At 39.1% G+C, this 19,888-nt stretch overlaps 1 protein-coding gene across 1 annotated transcript in view; it reads left to right on the top strand.

The window, feature by feature from the left end:
* The first annotated feature begins 4,028 nt into the window (after positions 1-4,028).
* Positions 4,029-19,888, top strand: part of LOC122792479 — a 210,503-nt gene continuing 194,643 nt past the window's right edge. Inside the window, exon 1 of the mRNA XM_044060253.1 lies at positions 4,029-4,103. The gene's annotated coding sequence lies outside the window, so the exon portion shown is untranslated. The remainder of the gene's footprint in view (positions 4,104-19,888) is intronic.

The following is a 19,888-nucleotide window of genomic DNA, read 5'->3' as shown; positions in this document are numbered from 1 at the left end:
CCTTACCCATCCCATGGTCGATTATTTATCACCCCCTAAAGAAAACAACTGGGATCATATAGATAACTTGACGGGACCCATGCAGGGGATAAAGCATTTAGGGACTGCATATGTCCGTTAGTAGTACAGGGGGCAGTCTTGGGGTAAATTTTCTATTTCCCATCCAATAGCTAACTTGCACTTGAAAACAGACAGGGATGAATTTTCTTTTATATGGATGGGGAGTCTGTTCCATAACAGCAGTGCCCTCTGTGAAATATGCCTGACCCTCCAGACCATGCTGTTGATGTTGCAGAAGAGGTTTTAATCACCAGATTGAGCAATTCTGATGCCATTTGAATTGCTGGTGCCCATCAGTAATGGGTTACAGGATGCTTTGTATGCCAGACAAAGGTCACGTTTTAGCAATTTGTAGGATACCAAGTATAGTGACAATGCTTTGAGTTGGTCCATGTAGGACATGTTATTCATGTCTTGTATTGTTTAAGTAAGGTATCTCTCTGGGCGTTCCAGTTGTTGCATGTGCCACTTGTTTTCATTCCTATTGGGGGGTGCATAATACCCACTGCCAGAAATCCTACCTACTCTGTAAAAACTGAAATAACCTTAGTTCTGAATGAATAATTTACCTCAGCCCACTTTACAAAGCCTAGATTCATTTTCACCAACAATGATAACTGTCCCATCATTCAGTCACCATGATTCAGTAATGTATGTTGTCTGATGCCCACCCCATCAATGTTCTGCACAGAAAAATGTATTATTTAAACTGCTGTTATGTTTTATGTATGCAAATATAGGAAAATATTTTTTCTCTCACCTTTATATGCTTCTGAACAATTAAAATAAAAATGAATCTACTACATTATGCCACTTCCAAGTACAGATGACTTGTAATGATAATGTGTGTATCTAATACCCTAGGATCAGTGATTCTTTCAAAAACACTATTAGATGCTCATCTCACCAAATTATATACCCTTTAAACTACACAACTGTCCTAGGATCATAGGAGGTTATTAGGTTAATGGCCCTGGGGCCCTTACAAGCCTAGCCAAGAGTTTAGCCCAAAAAAAGAAACCTCTGTCAGCACCTGTCTTTTTCTTTATTTTACAGAGAAAATTTTCCAGTGCCTCCTATCATGTTGTCAGAGTTTGTCATGCAATGTGGACCCATCATTATGCAAATTCCTTTCAAATGCATTTAACATCTCCAAACCATAAGTACAACATCGCCTTCCCAGACAGGAGACATGTATTCACATCTTGGCAGCTAATTACTGCACTGGGTAAACACTGGATTTATTGCACTATCTTGTATGTGATTCTCAACAGATGTCCATATCCTCACTGCACAGGGTAAATGTCTTATTTATTATATTACTTGCTATGAGACTTTCAATAGATGCCCGTGTCTAGGCCATTTCTTCAAATGCCATTTTCAAGTTTTCAGTATGGCATCTGTGACCCTACCATATGAACAGTGTCACTGACAAGTTCTGTTTAATAGAAGCAAAAATTGTAATGTTATATAAGAATAGCTTGTCTCACCTAAGGCCTGATTCCAAAAGACTTGCTCTCATTGACAGTGATCTACTGAGGGATAAGTCTGCCTTAAGGACCTATACCAGAGTAAATCACTTACTTTGAACTCATCTTTCTGAATCTGGCCCCTAATCTATCATTTCCATATTTATGAGGTAATCTGCAGATCACACAGTAGCTTAGAGTGCTTTATATTAATTATTTCACTGCTAAATTGTCCTACCTCTTTAAAAAAATGATCTGCTCTCCCACCACCCCTGTGAAAAAACAAAAATATATCCTCATATCTCCCCTGAACAAACCTCTCAACTCTTAGAGCAAGAAATCTGGACAAAGCCTAAAATAATGGGAAGCCCAAAGGCCCAAGCATAGGGATGGACAGGTTTAACATAATGTTCTTATAAACTTATAAAATTGCTGGAATAACACAATTAGTGCTAACATGCATTTCCTGAAGTTTAAGAAGTCTGAAACTCAAATGTATGTCATTATTTAGTGACTTCCCTCAGTGATGTTCCAGAAAAAGACCAAAAATATGAGCAAAAATCTGGACATTCTGCAAAATCATGGGCAATCGAGAGGGATGCCCCTGAATCATTAACCTTGTTTCATCATACTGAGTAATCTTGCTTGTTTGTCCCTTATTTTTTGAAAGACCTACATGAGTGCTTTTGGTTTCCTCAAGGTATTCCTGTAAAATTATAACTGGGTGAGTAACAGGAAGTTTACCATAGACAATTTATTTATTTATTTATTTATTTTATTTATTTTACATTTGTTGACCGGGATTGTCCAACTGGATACATGTCCATTTTCAGTGGAGAAGGTCAATAGTTATAATTACAAGACAAAAACATTGGTGTTGATACACAAGATAATCTACTGGTTACTACATATACAATTATAAACAATAACAAGTGAGTACAATAAATACACTGATGCTTACAGATCTAATCAGAGAAAAACAAGAATTATTAATTGATTTCTTTGAACAGCCAGACAAGGAGGGGTAGATCAGAGTGATCTTTGGTTTTGGATTAGGCAGAGGCAGTTAGTTGGTTGAATTTGAGTACTGTTAACTGATTTAACAGTTAAGTTTATATGCACATCAAATTTAAGTTTATGATCATTTCTACTAGTAGGAATGAGTTGCTTATGGACACAGCGTTCCATAATTATTGCTGGCAAGGGACTGGATGGTCTCAGTGAAAAAGAATTAAAGTTGAGTTTCATAGGCTGTTAAAAGGTTATAAGCAGCTAACAAGTTTCATTCAATATTTATGGGTTTAGATTCCCTCACCCTTTACTGCTTATGTTGTAACTCTAAGCAATTTACATAACCTGGGAAGTACCCTGCAAAGAGGTACTTCTGCATGATGGGATGTTTCTGGTTAAAAAAATAGAATAAGCTTGAAGACATGCAATCTAGAATAGGAAAGCCTCTCTGTGTTAATACATGTTATGTAATGTGCCTGTTTTGTGACAAATACATGTGCATAAACAAATCTTTTTCACCACCTACAGAAGTTTGACCTGTAGCAACAAGACGAGGGTGACCACAGCATGTATGGTCTAGGGACAGTAGATACTTATACTTCAAAGGCAGTTATGTGTAAACATTAACAATGTTGTTATTGTTTCATTTTTATTCAGAATTTGTTAAAACTGCATTATATATGATGCAGTTAATAAATAATTATTAATATTCTTATTATTACAGGGCTCTCTAGTAATTAATCTCTTGCCTGTTTAATTATTTACCATTGAAATGAGCATCTATATTTTCAATGATAATCAGTTTTATAGAGACATTCAAAATAAGTACATTTAAACATGGAGTGATAGTGATATAACTCATCTTTAGTCACATATCCAAAATTAAAGATACACATTTAATGGAAGTTCTTAAAACTAGGTGAAGAATTAAACTTTACAATACAGCTATTGTATTATACAGCATGTATTGGACACAAATATCCCCGTGGAACTAACTTTTTACAACTTAAGTTGTTTTAACAACTGCTAGACTATGAACATGCATTTGATAATAATTCATGATTTCTATGTTGCAATTTTGTTATAGATTAATTCTCAGAGTAAGCGGAATGCACTCAAAGGAAGTGGTTCAAATTGTAACTGATTAATTTCACACTCACAGTACATCATTGATGATACAATAAAGCTTATTCACAAATTTATATGCAGAGGTTGGGATTATTTAGTAATATCTTCATTTCAGCTAAAACACCCTACCCATAACAGTGCGACTGTCTTAGTGAATATCTGCACTTTAGAAAAGCAGAATCACATAATCTGTAGAGTGAATGTAGACAACGATAGAGCATTTCTCACCCCCTCAAACCCTTTAATCACTGAAGTATGTCGCAATCCTGAAAGTACTGATTACCTACCTGGTCACCTAATCTGCATACGCATTGTAGAACTGTATAAAAGCTGGAGGTTACTCACATTACTTTCCTGCATACCTGCAGTCAGCAGAGCTCCTGACGCTTCCAGATTTAAAAGAATATTGATTTTTACAGCATCTTGTTTTATTAAGTAAGTGTTTTCATAAATTTCTTAAAGTTCAGTTAGCATAACCAGTACATTTTCAACAGAGGTCTCTGTTCACTTTTGGTAAACCAAAGTTACTAAATAAAAAAAAAAAAAACAAACACAACTGTAATTTAAATAGATTTTAATTAAAAGTGGCTTAATGTATATCTAGAGGTCATAGCATGATCTCACACCAATAATTTTAGCATAGAAAGTAAATTAATAACCCAGATCCCCTGCTACAGTTTTGTTTTCCCTAAAAATATTACAAAACAGTCTGGCAGCAAGAACTGCAGCCAGGATAAGTAGGGTGTCCTGCATTAAATTGCCAGAAACAAAAACAAGCATGATCTCTGGTTTTACATACTGGAATTTAAAGTTTGGTAATAATAAAACAAAGTTATGTCACAAATGACTCAGCTATTGATCTAAATAATTGCAAACAAACATGGAGTTAAAATCAATCTGCTGCTGTTAAATGTGTCCCTTTAGCTATCAAACACAAACACAATTCCAGTAATCTTACACTGTACATAGTTCAAAGAGCTACACAGCCTTGGCTAGTAAAACAAACATGAACTAGAAACACTAGTCAGTGTCTGCATCTGTAAACATGATACTCAGCTTTTTAAAAGAAGAATAAAGCTGTCATGATGTGACCTGGGGCAGTCAATACCAATGTGAAACTTTTAGAACCAGAACTTAAAAATGATGTATATATTTCACCATTTTTAAGTCATTATATAAATATCGGACTGAGCGTTATAGATTTGGGAATTATAATAAACTTCCATCATGCACTATTATTTAAAAGAAGGCAGGAATTAATTGAGTTAGGTTATGTTTGACTGAAAATGATTAGGTAGATTATAAGTGATGTATATTGTTTGCAACTTGGAGTGTGTCAGTATGTTTTTGTGATGTAAAATGCTTGCAACTAGGATTGTGTCTGTGTGGTTTGTTTTCATTTATATAAATGTATGATTGTTTGTCATAAGTGATGGTTTAATAAAGATGTTTCTTGTTTTAAAAAAGGGTAGGAATTAAATAATTTATGTAATGTTGCTTAGGTTATATGATATATAGCACTATATATGAAGTATAATGTTTGTTAATTTGGTGATATGGTATAAATGTTAATTTGCATATGTCACAAGTGAAAATTCAATAAAGGTGTTTCGAAAATGTGCCTTCTGGATGCAGAAAACTGAATAGAATTTGAATTAGATGCCTTGAGGATTCAGTTTAAGAAGGAATTATTTGGTTTGGAGAAGTTCTCTGGGTTTTTTATTTTTGGTCTACTTGGAATACCACAACTGAAAACAAAGTATTCCTGGTTGCTTTGCTTTAAGTTTTTTCATTACATGTATGACATAATACTTTTCCAGCATTTATTGGGTATGATTTATAAATGCCTACTGCAGTGGGTCATCCTGTTTGTAGCCTGATGGTTCAGCACATAATGCTCGAGTTACTAAGAGAGTGATGTGGTTGTAAGAAGCCTCCGGTTGGCAATGCTATCCCAGTCTCGCTGGGGAAGGTCGCATGCAAGTGTGGCAGTCCAAGAGAATGACTGAAGCTAATTAGCCATGTGCATTTCCTGGAACCTTTCTCCACGCTGGGAAAAACAATGCTGATACAGTCTACTTCTGAATTTTGGCAGTGAACAGAAAGCATTCACTAATTCCTATGGCAGGAGTATAGCTGTTAACCCCTGATTCGCTCCTGGGAAGTAAGTACTGTGAATCCGTCCCTGTGTGTGTGAATGAGTGTACAGGCTGATGTGTGACTGTGTGTCTGTCTGTGGGCATTTGTGCATGTGTGTGGGCAAGTGTGCATGAGCATTAGTATATGTGTGTATATGTGTGCATGTGTACATTTTGTTTGTCAGTAGGAGGTTACTTGTATTTCTGCAGTGCTTGATTCAGAGACACAGTAATTAGTCACTAATTAAGTATTGGTCAGTAATTAAGTATTGCTCCAAGAGATGTTATCATGTCTCTGAATCTCATTATATCACTATTGTGATATTCAGCTCTCTGGCATTGCTCACATAATGCTGGTAGCAATATGACTTCAGAGTCACAGCCATTAATTACTCATGCTTTATGTAATAATTCTACTCAATCCTGTCGTTTTCCTTCCAAGCTCCCTAAAATGTCAGGTGTAATATGGGTTTCCATTGTAAGTTCATGAAAGGTGATTACACTCCTCACAACAGCAAGAATTTAAATGCATTTAAGAAGCAGTACCTACCAAGTTCGAAATTGCTACATATAAGTAACAGAGGTGTAGGGGGTACGATTCTCACATCAGCGAGCACAAGAGTTTGACCCTATGGAAACATATTCTTAATGTGTAATAGCAAGGTTTGTAATTCAGTGTTTCTTAGTCTAAATTGCATTTATACTTCTGGAGTTTCAGGAATTGCATCATTGTATCATTTTTTTATTTCCAACAGATTATCCCCTTGTTTGCTTCTCATATATTCTTTGTATTTCTCAAATTATTTTCTCCACATTTTTAAGCCTGTCCAATGTTTTTAGCTTGCTTTTAGAAATTATGTAACACAAATTTTGATATGGTGCAAAACCACATTTTTATTGTAGTACGTCTAGGTTTATCACACTAGTGAAAGAAAGGTTTGAGATTTCTACATCTTAGCAAACATAAAATATTTGCAGCAGAATCTGAAAGCAACATTTCTTTGGAGGCAACAATTTCCCCATGCAGGAAGCTTTACCATCTGCACACACTTTAGTAATGTAATTATCTCTAAAGTACATGCACATTTGGGAAAGAGGTCTTTCCTCTGCAGCAGGCTTTACTGAAGAGAGTGTATTTTAAGAGTGTCAAGTCACAATCAGTGTAGTCTAGTCTGTCTGTCTAGTAGTTTTTTGTTGATTGATTACTCTTTCTATATTCTTTTAGTAATGATACTAATGTTGTGAACCATTCTATTATCTGTAATCAGTGCCCCATGACAGCATTCTTCTTCGTTTATACTTGCCAGTTTCTTTTTTTCTTAATTAGCCTGTATCTGTTATTTGACTAGGTGGACAATAGTTTATTCTTTTATTTTTTATGTCATTTGAATGTCTCCAAATGGTTTTCACTGAATGTTTTTATTTGTTGTAAATTTTCTGATAACCTGCATTGTATACAATTCCTGCAGTTTGTGTGTGTGTGTGTGTGTGTGTGTGTGTGTGTGTGTGTGTGTGTGTGTGTGTGTGTGTGTGTGTGTGTGTGTGTGTGTGTGTGTGTGTGTGTCTGCCTCTCTTGCTTACATGTTCAGTAATACATTTACCCATCTTGTTAACCCTGTTAGGACACAAGGAGCATTTATATTGTGTCACTGCATCATTGTAGACCTAGATTTATATAATGGGCCTAGAGCAGAGGTCCTTATCAGCGGTGACAATGTGGATCAATTGAATTTATTTTGGACAGGTAGCTTTTTTCATGGGTTGGGAGAGAGTGGGTAGGCATGGCTAGGGAAGGGATGTTGTTGTGTTAATGCTGTTGGAGGAAAATGCCAGTGTACCTGTCCCACTGACAGTATGCCAAAGCTTGTCAAGGGAAGGCATATTGATGGGCCACCTAAGGCACATGTATAAAATCATACATATACATGACCAATGACTGTATATAAGGAATTACAAGCTAAGTCATACAGTTACAAGTCATATAAAAGAATAGGTTTCCTTACAGTCTATGATAGTAGAAGTTTCTCTCTCTAGCTCTCCCCAAGATAAAACATGGACAGATAGATTCACTGTGTGTGTGTGTGTGTGTGTGTGTGTGTGTGTGTGTGTGTGTGTGTGTGTGTGTGTGTGTGTGTGTGTGTGTGTTTGTGTGTATGTTTGTGTATGTATATATATGTGTGTGTGTGTGTGTGTGTGTGTGTGTGTGTGTGTGTGTGTGTGTGTGTGTGTGTGTGTGTGTGTGTGCGCGTATGTGTTTGATTAGATAATTAGAAATAGGTACAAATGAAGATAAAAAATACTTTCTATAACCAGGTATAGATAAAGATGCAAATTATTTTTTTGTTTCTATGTTTGCTGCATTCCTTATCTTGTGTGAATGAATCTGCTGAACACATTTATGAGAATTACTTTTACAAAGTGTTTCATTATAATACATTCTGTTAGTTTTTGCCTTACATTTGTTGATCCATTTAATATTTCAGTGAGTCTCTACAGGTAATGTAATTTATTTATCCTTTGTTGACCAGGTTAGTCCCACTAAGCCAGCAGCCTGTTTTTAGTGGAGACCTAAGTTGATATTTATACTGTGGAATTTTGGTCAGGACTCCAGGAAAGTTCTTCTACTGTTTTTGATCAGTGTTTTGGGATCTTTTATATCCATTTGAGCTATCACCAACTCAAGCACATGTGACCTCAGTTTAACATCTCATCCAGACGACAACACACTTAGTAGGGACCTCCCTCAAATGCTGTACTGCAATGAAAGTAATGAAAAAAAATTAATCCAATTACCAGGGGTGGAAATAGAACCCACAGCCTTATGATTTTCCAACAGCAAATGTAAATGTGCTGCTTTTTGAGCCCATGAAACTGGTTTTATCAGTTGTGTACTCCATCCCACATTCTTCACATCAAGCTTTATCACTTCTGCTTCAGGTTGCTGTCTTCTCTTACATCTTTTACAGCTTTCACATACATTTTTTCAAGAATTCCACTTCTGTGTTGTCACTGTTTCCTTTATATGAATTACCATAAATGGAGCTCTCTGCTTGTATAGTCTCAGATAGCCATACATTTTATATAACTGTTTTACTTTTCATATTTTGGTGCTTGGCTTATACACAGCAGGCATTAATGGAAAACATTTTTCTTTTCTTTTCCTGATCAGATGACCTTCCTTTGGGTGTTAAACTTTTCTACTGTTTGTTTTATTTCTTTACTTGTACCCTTCCTGCTTTGTCAAAAGAAGCTAATGTGTCTTTATCTAGCATACTGTTTTGCTTTGCCTGTTTTGACAAAGACCTCACATCTGTATCTATGGGCTTGAATATTCATATTTTTCTGGGGCATTTACTGCTGTATTTATGGCTCCACTTTAAAAGCAAGAAGACCTATACTTTGATTAGAATTCTCTCTCTCTCTCTCTCTCTTTTGGCAGGGAGGCTCATCATTACAATGTATTGATCTTATTTCTTAGAGACATGCCAACTTTATGGTGTGACACTCATGCACTGGTCCAGCAATCAGGGAGCCTCAGTACTCACCACTAACACCAGTGAGGGGCATCCATATAGGGAAAGGATAATAAATACATAAACAGTAAAGTACAATGTCCCTTAAGAGCTCACAGAGATCACAGTCAGTCTGGGGCTGGTTTCTCCCTTTCTCTCCGGGTCCCCAATAAGACTCCCCACAGCTATAGGGTCTAGATCTCAGCGTAGTGGGCAAGCTAAAACTTCCAGCACCCTCTCTGTCCAACTAGTGCTTTGCGTCCCTGCCCAAGCAGCTGCCACATACACACTTTGAAATAAGGGTTATATACAACCACACAGACACTACTGGGGAAGGCTGGCACAGGTTCTCCAGCTGTGCCCCTTTTACCCAGACTATACGGTAGTACCACTTGACAACCACCCACTAATATTTATCAGCTAATCAAAGGCCCAATTATACTGTGCAATATTATTATCCAAATGGTAAGTGCAACTGAACAATCAAGGCTTATTTGGAGTGGCTTGGCCAGTATCACTATATACATGCAATGTACTCTTAGAGCTTAAATTATCTCTACACAAAAAAAACACAGTTGAAAGGTTTGAAAATATTTAATAATAAATAATAAAAACACAAGACAATACGTCTTACTACACAGTACTAGTCAAGAATTGAGAGATCACAGAGAAATACTTAAAATAATGCAGTAGAAAAGTTCTGACATCAATACAGAAAAAAACTAATCTAATCTCCCTAGTTTCTAGGTATATCTAAAAGAAAACACAGTTCTAAATTAAACTTACATATAGAGCAAGACAGTGCTGGTGATGGATGTTCAAGATACAAATGCTAAAATGCTCTCATTCTTTCTCTTTAAATTGATAACACAGTGTTACTTCACATTACATCATTCTTAACAATTTTCTGGTTTTCCCAGGCTAACAGAAACTCACAGGTTAATAGCCCTTTTGATCTTGCAGCTGGTCAGGAAGTCAGAGCAATAAAAGACATTATACATGCAAATTCTAGCAATTAACTCTGGTCTCAAAAGAATAGCCAGAATTCCTTCATCCAGACATCTCAGCTCCGGGTTTTAGATCAAAGAATTATACCATGCTTGACTTATCAGCTTTCCTCCAGCAGAGTGCAGTGTGGTTACATTTTTAAAGTTGAACGTTTAGCAAAGAGAACAAGCATGTGGCTTACATTAATATTTACAAATGACAGAATTATTTACAAAATTCTATCTGGCTAGGCTGGCAGCCTTCACCTATCTTCACATATGACATAATGATTTTGCCTTTCCTCCAGCTCTAGTGATTTGGATACAACTAGCAGAGACACTCACAGTAATGTAGATGTTGAGTGGTGGTGGCACCTGATGTCAGCTCACCCATCTCATGAGAAGGGTATTTGAGAAACCCCACCATGGAAACATCATTTGGGAGGAGAACAGAAGGACAGGTAAAGCATCTTTAAATGGATACCTCAGGGAATGTGGGCTTACCAGAGGGCAGTTGCTTTGCAGCTGAGTGTTACATGTGTGCTGAATGGTGTACCCCTTGTGGGACTCAACATAATGGACAATAGACCTTGTTTGTCAGCTAACAGGAGGAAGGAGGGAGGTGTATTTAAAATGATTTACCCTTACAGGATAATTATAATTCTTTTGAATTCTTGACCCCCTACCTCCATGACATATTCTGGTGATAGGGAATAGGTTGACCAACTGTGTTAACATGAAGACAAAAAGATTTGAGACTTGCAGAAGGACCCCCACCCCCCAAAAAAAAACATAGTCATACATGTTCTCTTCATCTACAAATGTTTCTCAGACTTTGAACCAGGAGTGCCAAAATCAGCTTTCTTAGGACCCTGTCATATGCTTTATCTAAATCTAGGAATGCCCAGTAGGACTCTCTCATCATCTCTAACTTCTTCTCAATTATCTGTATCACTACAAATAATGGGTCAGTTGTGCTGCTACTTTATTGTATTTCTGGTAGTGTTTGATTTATGAATAAGTGGGAAATTCATAAGTGTGGCATTTGCAGATAACATGTAAACCGGTCATAGATCACCCCTTAGCAATGCATAGGAGACTGAGTAGAGGCAAAGGGCTTTAAGGAACTGTGCATATAGTAGGTTTGTTACCCCTTATATTCTTTTTGTAAGGAGCCTCTGAGGTTACTCTAGTTGCTGCATATGCCTGGTCAGGTATACACCAAAGGGAAAATTGTACTTTATGATTTGCTTGTTAAGGACAGAGTACATTGGGATAATGACCTCTTTGGCTCCAGATGCCATGCCATGTTACTTATAAGCTGCACAACATAAAATGATTTCTTCACCACTGTGGTCACATGGTGGTCAAAGGTAAGGCTACTGTCTACATGTGTACCCAGATCCATGACCACTGGTGTGATGATCCACCACTGGCCCAGTAATTAAGAAGCCTCAATCCTCACCACTGGGAGATGTACAGTGGGAGGATGACAAGTACACACACACTATTTCCAGATGCAGCTTTCTGCATCAAATGCAGTTTTCCTTAAGAGCACACAAAGATCACAGTCAATCTGGGGCTCATTTCTCCCTCTTCCTCCAGATCCCCATTAAGACTCCCAAATGGCACAGCTATAGAGTTGAGATCTCAGTTTAGTGGACAAGACAAGATCTCCAGCACCCTCTCTGTCTGACCGGTGCTTTGTGTCCCTGCACACATAGCTGACACACTCACTCTTTGAGGTTTGATTTACACAGACACACACACACACACACACACACACACACACACACACACACACACACACACACACACACACACACACACACACACACAACTGAGAAAGGCTGACACAGGTTTACTAGCTATGCCCCCTTTTTACCAGTCTATAAGTTAGTTATCACTGCCACTGGTCAGCTCCTTATCAGCTACTCTAAGTTCCTTAACAAAGGGTGTCCAGTCTTACTGTGTAATGTTACTATCAGTACAAATGGTAGTTTGACCAAGAGCAAGGCTATTCGGGGTGGCCCACAGTGTCACCAAATAAATGTGGAAGTACTCTCAGAACTTAAATATATCTACACAGATTAGCCACAAAGAAAGCTTTAAATGTATTTAATAGTAACTAATAAAATAACAAGACAATGCTAAATATATCTTTACAGTGACATCAGCATTCATAATCACAGGAAATATTTAAAACAACATTGCAGGACAATCTCAAATAAATAGAGAAAATTATCTAAGCTAAGCTCTGCTATATTCCTGACTATGTCCAATATAGTTATATTGTTCCCTAGTAACTTATTTCATCAGAGCAAGGCAAATTTAGTAAATGGATCTTCTAACTGATGTTGTCAGATCAAAGACAGAATACAGAATGCTGTCTCTCTCAGAGAGTTCTCAAATTAATATCTCTGGGATAGTTTGCAGAATGACATTATTCTTGTCATCTGATGCTATCCCAGGTCCAAAACAACAAGTGATGGAAGCTGGTAGCATTTAGGATCTTCCTGTAAAAATACATAGACAAGGGCTTTTCCACAGATATATGGCAAAGACTGAAAGTCATAAAACAATAAAACACTACCAAGACAATACAGGAAGTTCCCTAGTTTTAGACACTGTGTCTCCTTGCTGCCATAAAGTAGTTTAATTTCAGCTATTTTTCTGAAGGTAACCTCCTGTATTCCAGTTTCTACTATTAAAATATATACATTTAAACAGGTACAACAGTGCATATACATTTCTGTTCTCTTTCAGCAGGGCACACTGTGGATACATATTTAAGGTCAGTACTTTACAAAATACCTTTTCAACACACACTTCTGTACCAGCAGTTTGATATACACATAACATACAGTTCTAATACAGTTGTAACACAATCATCTTACACAAATCATTTTGATTTTCACCAATGACATATAATTATTTACAAAATTCCAGATAGTTGTGCTGGCAGCATCCCCTTTCATGACATTTCTCCCCCACCTTGAAGATTCAAGCTAGTTTTTCAAGTGACCCTTGAGAAATGTTGCTTGAGCGGGATGACCCTATCTGGGAATACATTATCCCATTCCCTGTCTTGAGATCCCTACTGTGTTGGCATTGCTAACCCCACTGTAGTGCTGCACTGTCAAATCATATGCCTGCAACTCTAGTATCCACCTTAGTAGCTTAGCACTTTGCTGGATGGCTAAATGTAGCCATGTTAAGGGATTGTGGTCTGTAACTACAGTGAATTTCCTTCCATACAGATAAGGCTGAAGTTTCTGCAGTGCCCACACTATGGCTAGACATTCCTTTTCTACAGCTGCATAGCATTCCTCCCTGGGTTGGAGCCCACAGCTGAGACATACCACTGGGTGCTCTCCTTCCTCTGAGGAAACCTCACTGAGTACAGCCCCCAACCCATGGTCTGAAGCATCCACCTGCACAATGAATTATTTGCTGTAATCTGGACTAGCTAACATAGCCCCCCCAAAGCTTCTTTAAGCTTCTGGAATACTTGCTGGCATGTTGGGGTCCACACTACCTTATCTGGCCTGCTTCTCCTTGTCAGATCTGTGAGGGGAGCCGCTACGGTCCTATAATTGGGGACAAACTTTCTGTAGTACTCTGCTGTCCCTAAGAATGCCCTCACTTGCTTTTTGGTAACAGTGGCAATCCATGCCTGAATGGCTTCCACTTTAGCACATTCTGGTCTGATCTTACTACGCCCCACTCTATGTCCCAGGTAGGAGACCTCTGCCATACCCACCTGACACTTACTGGGCTTAATGGTCAACCCTGCCCTCTGTAGTCTGCCTAGCACCTCACTGACATGCTGAAGGTTTTCTTGCTAGGATGGGCTGTAGATGGCAATATCATCCAGGTAAGCAAGGGCAAAATCTCCTGCTCCTGTTAGGATATGATCTACCAGCCTCTGGAAAGTCTCCGGAGCATTTGTCATCCCAAAGGGCATCTTCTTGAACTCATACAAGCCAAAAGGGGCACAAAGGCTGACCTCCCTCTAGCACTAGGAGTCAAGGGCACCTGCCAGTAACCATTGGTAAGATCAATAGTATTAAGATACTTACCTCCATCCAGCTGCTCAAAGGCTTCATCTGTCCTAGGCAAGGGGTAAGCATCTGACTCTGTGTGATTATTTAATTTCCTGTAGTCCACACAGAACCTGGTGCTGCTATGCTTCTTTGGTACCAGCACCACTGAGGAGGCCCAGGGACTGCTGGACTCCTGGATTACTTCTAGGTCTAACATTTCCTGTATCTCCTCCCTCACAGTCTGTTTGACTCTCTCAGGCACCCTATATGGGGTCTGCTTAATAAGCCTTTGGGGTCCTGTATCCACATACTGCTGTACCAGGTGGGTGCACCCTGGTTTCCCAGTGAACATGTCCCCAAGCTCCTGTAACACTGCTCGGATTTCTTGAACTTGAGTAGACAATAACTGCTGGCACATTGCTGCCCCTTCCACTGAGTTGTCAGTCCGAGCCTCACTGAAGAGATCAGTCACCAGATCCCCATCAGACTCCTCCTGCCATCCACTGCAAATACTCAGCAAAAAGGCTCTCTATTATGGTAAGATTTCATCATGTTAACATGGTACAATTTGTCAGTATTATTTGGGGAACCTACCCTGTTCAAAATCTCTAACAAAGCATTTGCCACCTTTCTGTCTCAGTGGAGTACAGTGCCACCACTTCAGGGTATCTGTTAGCCAAATCTACTACCACTAGGATATACTTCTTACCTGTGGAACTTGGGGTACTCAGAGGCCTCACAATATCCATAGCTAGCCTTGGAAATGGCTCCTCAATCACAGGCAAAGGCATCAAAGGAGCTTTGACCTTGTCCCCTGACTTGCCTACTTTTTGGTAATGCTCACAGGTCCTGCAGTGCCCTGTTACATCTTTGAAAATCCTAGGCCAATAAAAGTTCTACATAATACATCTCTTTGTACATTTTATACCCATATGACCTGCAAAGGAAATGCAATGGGCTATGGCTAGAAGTGCCAGAAAGTAGGCTCCTGGCACTACCAACTTCTGTATTCTCTCACCCTCTAGCCCTCAATCAAGTGTCCACTCTCTATACAGTAGCCCTTTGTCCCAGTATACAGATTCCTCCTTCCCCTGAGAATCAGGTGCCTCACTAGCTACCTCCCCCCAGCCTCGTAATGTAGGGTCTGAGAGCTGAGCCTGTCTCAACTCTCTCTTAGTAATCTTTCCCAGCTTCCCTTCCACAGGAAGTCTGGCATTCACTGACAGTGGTGCCTCACTGTCAGCTTGGGTACTACAACTCACCTCTGCCCTTGCAGTCACTCTGTCCAAGGGAACATCAGCACCCAGCAACAACTGTGGCTCACCTTCAGTTTCACTGCTACAGAATAGATCCCTCTCTGAAGTAACCACCACACCAGTCCTGGCTTCAAGTCTGTGGTCTGTCTGAGCCCCCCCCCCCAGGTTACCAGGCCCACATGCTTGTCTCCAAACCTGACTGCATGTCAAGGTACTTCATTATCAAAATAATTTCCTATCAGGACATCTGCAAGGATATCCTCAAACACACTTACTTGCTGGCTTCCTTTTCCATCCTCCCAGTCAAGGTGAACTCTAGCCAAAGCTATTTAGAATGGCTTCCCTCCCAAAGCCCTGACTGGAGTATACTGCCCAAGCATGTAGTGCTCCTCTCTAGCCATTGCAGGTTTCACAATGGTTAGAGCAGAGGATGTGTCTCTCTTAGCTGTGGCCTGTTTCCCATTTACTATGGTAAGTTATCCCTTGTTGTGGATGTTTGGTACCCTTGTTGTCTTCAGAAAACTCACTGCTGGCATTCTGCTTCTCCTCTTCTTCAGCCTCCAAGTGCCACAGTCTCTCTTCTGATTCTAGTTCCAACTGTTTGGCCTCCAGTTCAAGTCTGTTTTAATCCAGATAGATTTTTAAGTCCTCTGAGGTGAAACTGAACTGTCCATATTCTGAGAGTTCTACATCCCCAAGGCAAGTCTGGTTGTCCTCCTGGGTGCTGGTCTGTGGTGCAGCTGTGACTAAGGCTACAATAATTTCTGCTTTAATCAGGTTTGCATGCACCAGTCCTTTGTCTTGGCATGTTTCAGCCAACTGGATCCTTGTCAGCTTGTCATACTCCTCTGCTGACATCCTTTTCTGCTCTCCCTGACTAACTAAGCTAACATGAAATAAATAAAACTGTTGTGATATGAAAGTTTGAATATCTATCATGTGGCTGATTGAGAGTACAAACACTTTCTTTAGTGAAAACTCTTTACAAGCTGCAGGAGTTAAATATCCATACCATTGAATCCCAAGATGTGGATATCCCACCACTGCCAACCAATAATGTGATGACCCACCACTTGACAAGTAAGCAAGGGGCCTCAGTCCTCACCACTGGCACCAGAGGGGGATGTACATTGTGAGAATGACAGGTACATACACAGTATTTCTAAATGCAGGTCTCTGTATCAAGTGCAATTTAAATTAAGAACACACAGAGACCACAGTCAGTCCAGGGCTGTTTTCTCCCTCTTTCTCCAGATCCACAATAGGACTCCCCACTTACACAGCTATAGAGTTGAGGCCAAGCCAAGACCTCCAGCACCCTCTCTGTCCAAACTGCGCTTCATGTCCCTGCCCACGTAGCTAACACACACACTCTATGAGATTTGATTCACACACACACACACACACACACACACACACACACACACACACACACACACACACACACACACACACACACACACACACACACACACACACACACACACACACACACACACACACACACACACACACACACACACCTGGGAAAGGCTGGTACAGGCTTACTGGCTATGCCCCCTTTTGCCCAGAGTATAAGATAATTATCACTGCCACCAATCAACTCCTTATCAGCTACTTTAAGGCCCTTAAAAAAGAGTGTCCAATCTTACTTTGTAATATTAATACAAATGGTAGTTTGACCAAGAGCAAGACTATTAGGAGTGGCCCACACAGTATCACTAAATAAATCTGCAAGTACTCTCAAAACTTAAATATCTCTAGACAGCTCAGCCACAATGAAAGGTTTAAATATATTTAATAATAAATAATAAACAAATAAGTAAATACTCAATATATATTCACTGTGATATCAGAGTTCAAAATCACATGAAATATTTAAAACAACATTGCAGGACAGTCTCAAATAAATAAAGAAAAATATCTAATGTAAACTTCTCTATATTCCTGACTGTATCTAAGAGAATTATACTGTTCCCTAGAAACTTATTTCATAGGTTCATAGGTTCATAGGTTCATACTAGGCTATCTGCCCTGGGGCAATTATAAGCCTAGCCCGATTCTGTATGGCTTACGCCACCCCTTGATTTGAGTATACTGTGCCCTTTTTAAGGTTTAGTTTACTGTGCCTTTGTCTAATAGTGACACGGGAGTAATCCCTGGGACAAACCTACGATCCCCCATCCACTTATCGAGATTCTTCTTGAAGAGATTCAGTGAGGTGCTCTGCCTCACATGAACTGGAATTCTATTCCAGAGCGAAGGGAGCCTCTGGATTATGAACCTGTCCCTCCAGCAAGTTCTATTTATTTCTGTGCTGAGGTTCAAGTCCCTCGAGCGTGTGGCTCTAAGGGATTTAGATTTACTGAGGTGGAGCATGTCCATTAATTCTGGATTTGACATAGCTTTGTATGTCAGGCATAGATCGCCTTGAAGTAGGCGGTATGCAACTGAGTAGAGCTGGAGTTTTTTTAACCGAGCAGCATATGGCATCTGTTTTTCATATAGAGAAAGGCAGATGTGTGGTAAATGGTTCTTGTCAGGTCCAAGACAGAATACAGAATGTTCTGTCTCACTAAGAGACTTTTTAAATTAATATCTTAAATACTACTGATGGGATACCTTACAGAATGACATAATTTCTTCTCACCTGACCTATCCCAGGTGAAATCCCCACTGTTGGAATCTGGCAGTATTTATCATTTGGCTGTGAAAATACATAGACCACAGATTTTTGGCAAATGATGAAAGTCATAAAACAATTACATTCCTTCATAATTTCAGAGGTAGTAATTAATTCACTCAGAAGACAATGCAGAAAACTTTTCACCACAGACTCTGCATCTATAGCTCACTGAAAACTGAAAGATACCATCTTTTATTGCATAGCCATAAAGTAATTTAATTTCAGCTATTTTTTCTGAAATTAACATCCTGTATTCCTGTTTCCACTGTTAAAATATCTACATTTAAACAGTGACAATAGTGCATGTATGTTTCTGTTCTATTCCAGTAGGGCACACCATGGTTACATTTTAAGCACAAGTACATTATAAAATATTTTTTAGCACGTCTGTACAGACCGGTTTGATATACACATGACATACAGTTCTAATACAGTTGTAACGCAAGCATGCTATATAAATCATGTTGATATTTACAAATGACATATAATTATTTACAAAATTCCAGATAGCTGTGCTGGCAGTATCTCCCTTTGTCACAGTCCAAGTTACACTTGAATATGTACTAGAATCCTTCATCAATCAACCCAATATGATCTTCATGGAGGATCTCAACTACTCTTCTATAGATTGGGAATCCTGCACCACTTCTACTGTAAAAGCCCAGTGATTCCTAGAATTTATTACCTACATCCTGGAACAGTCAGTCCACTCTCCTATCAGGGGTACAAACATCATTTACTTTGTACTCACAAATATGTGGGAGCGATGTTCTTCACACAATGTAATGTTCTTGCTCATCAGATCTGACCATACGGCAGTATTGCTTTCAATAGAAATTAATTCTGGGGACCCAGCAAAAACAAAAACCTTTAGGAACTATTTCAAGGCTAACCTCTCTCTACTAAGCAACATCTTGGCTAAATTCCAAGCACCCCCAAACCAAGTAAACACCACAGCACAGCTATGTAGAGCTAGTTACAAAATCTATGTACAGCCATACTGACAGCTGCATAGACTGAGCTGTGCCCATTCATATTAAGAATAAGACAAACTCAAAAGACAAGCCAACCTTGTGGATTCACAGTATAAACTGATTATACAACAAAATAAAAAAATCTTGCCCAAGCATAGGAGGAACAAAGCTCGATATACTAAAAATCCCCTGACTAATCTAAACAGGAAGCTAAGATGGTTAATTAATACTTCAAATGATAAATTTGGAGACAGGCAAAGGGCAACCACAAAGCTTTCAACAGCTATGATCATAACCACAAGGACAATACGCAACAATGCACACAACATATTGTAGATGGCATCACCCACACTGAACTGAAGAGGCCATTGCCATCCTTTTGGACAGATTCAGCTTAACCCCGCCCCCTTGCCACATGCCACAGTCCCCACAACCATTTCCAGGGAACAGGTCATCAATGCACACTCCAAGGCCAAAAACACTGCATCAATGGGCCCTGATAACATCTAAGGATGCTAAGTAAATAGCATAAAGCATGACCTCACTGGTCCCCCTTGAATCACTTTTCAACTACAGTCAGGTTTTTGTGCCCAAGTAATGGAAAATGGCAGAAATCATTCCC

Source organism: Protopterus annectens, chromosome 1.part2, assembly GCF_019279795.1.
Source record: "Protopterus annectens isolate FY-2018-M chromosome 1.part2, PAN1.0, whole genome shotgun sequence".
In the NCBI taxonomy this organism is placed as follows: domain Eukaryota; kingdom Metazoa; phylum Chordata; order Ceratodontiformes; family Protopteridae; genus Protopterus; species Protopterus annectens.
Note: the sequence above shows the minus strand (reverse complement) of the source record. Positions and strands in the feature narration are given on the sequence as shown.